Consider the following 2,430-nt stretch of genomic DNA (forward strand, 5'->3'; position numbering starts at 1 on the left):
ACTTGTTCATTGTTGGTGGGACTGCAAAATGGTGCAGCCAATTTGGAAAGCAGTATGGAGATTTCTTAGAAAGCTAGGAATGGAACCATCATTTGACCCAGCTATTCCCCTTCTCGGTCTATTCCCTAAAGACCTAACAAGAGCATGCTACAGGGACACTGCTATATCGATGTTCATAGCAGCACAATTCACGATAGCAAGATTGTGGAACCAACCTAGAAGCCCTTCAATAGATGAATGGATTAAAAAAATGTGGAATTTATACACAATGGAGTATTACTCTGCAATAAGAAATGACAAAATCATAGAATTTGGAGGGAAATGGATGGCATTAGAGCAGATTATGCTAAGTGAAGCTAGCCAATCCTTAAAAAACAAATGTCAAATGTCTTCTTTGATATAAGGGGAGTAACCAAGGACAGGGTAGAGATGAAGAGCTGGAGAAGAAGATTAACATTAAACAGGGATGATAGGCGGGAGGGAAAGGGAGAGTTAAGGGAAATTGCATGGAATTGGAAGGTGAGCCTCAGGGTTATACACAATTACATATAAGACGAAAGGAGGAGTACGAGAAAAATTATATAAGTGGAAGAAACGATTTATAGTAGAGGGGATGGAGAGAGAGAAGGGGAGGGGAGGGGAGGGGAGGGGAGGTGGGACAGTGGAGAATGGGATAGTCAGCAGAATACATCAGTCACTAGAAAGGCAATTTGTAAATCAATGGAAATGTAACTGATGTGACACAGCAATCTGTATACGGGGTAAAAATGGGAGTTCATAACCCACTTGAATCAATCTGTGAAATATGGTATATTAAGAACTATGTAATGTTTTGAACAACCAACAATAAAATAATTTTAAAAAATCCCAATGGCATTTCTTGTAGAAATAGATAAAGCAATTGTGAAATTCATATGGAAAAATAAAAGACCCAGAATAGCAAAAACAATTCTAAGCAGGAAGTGTGAATCAGGTGGTATAGCGATAGCAGAGTTCAAACTATACTACAGAGCAATAGTAATAAAAACAGAATGGAACTGGTACCAGAACAGGCGGGTGGACCAATGGTACAGAATAGAGGACACAGAGACTAATCCACAAAGCTACAACTATCTTATATTTGATAAAGGAGCTAAAAACATGGAATGGAGAAAGGATAGCATCTTCAACAAATGGTGTTGGGAAAACTGGAAATCCATATGCAACAAAATGAAACTGAATCCCCTCCTCTCGCCATGCACAAAAGTCAACTCAAAGTGGATCAAGGAGCTCGATATCAAATCAGAGACTCTGTATCTGATAGAAGAAAAAGTTGGCTCCGATCTACATATTGTGGGGTCGGGCTCCAAATTCCTTAATAGGACACCCATAGCACAAGAGTTAATAACAAGAATCAACAAATGGGGCTTACTTAAACTGAAAAGTTTTTTCTCAGCAAGAGAAACAATAAGAGAGGTAAATAGGGAGCCTACATCCTAGGAACAAATTTTTACTCCTCACACTTCAGATAGAGCCCTAATATCCAGAGTATACAAAGAACTCAAAAAATTAGACAATAAGATAACAAATAACCCAATCAACAAATGGGCCAAGGACATGAACAAACACTTCACAGAGGAGGACATACAATCAATCAACAAGTACATGAAAAAATGCTCACCATCTCTAGCAGTCAGAGAAATGCAAATCAAAACCACCCTAAGATACCACCTCACCCCAGTAAGATTGGCAGCCATGATAAAGTCAAACAACAATGAGTGCTGGCGAGGATGTGGGGAAAAGGGTACTCTTGTACACTGCTGGTGGGACTGCAAATGGGTGCGGCCAATTTTGAAAGCAGTATGGAGATTCCTGGGAAAGCTGGGAATGGAACCACCATTTGACCCAGCTATTGCCCTTCTCCGACTATTTCCTGAAGACCTTAAAAGAGCACACTACAGGGATACTGCCACATCGATGTTCATAGCAGCACAATTCACAATTGCTAGACTGTGGAATCAACCCAGATGCCCTTCAATAGATGAATGGATTAAAAAATGTGGCATTTATACACCATGGAGTATTACGCAGCACTAAAAAAATGACAAAATCATAGAATTTTCAGGGAAATGGATGGCACTAGAGCAGATTATGCTTAGTGAAGCTAGCCAATCCCTAAAAAACAAATACCAAATGTCTTCTTTGATATAATGAGAGCAACTAAGAACAGAACAGGGAGGAAGAGCAGGAAGAAAAGATTAACATTAAACAGAGACATGAGGTGGGAGGGAAAGGGAGGAAAAAAGGGAAATCACATGGAAATGGAGGGAGCCCCTCATTGTTATACAAAATTACATATAAGAGGTTATGGGGGGAATGAGATAACAAACATGGAGGGAAATGAATTACAGTAGATGGGGTAGAGAGAGAAGATGGGAGGGGAGGGGAGGG

This window comes from Spermophilus citellus (genome assembly GCF_964194105.1).
Source record: "Spermophilus citellus genome assembly, chromosome: 4".
NCBI classification, from domain to species: domain Eukaryota; kingdom Metazoa; phylum Chordata; class Mammalia; order Rodentia; family Sciuridae; genus Spermophilus; species Spermophilus citellus.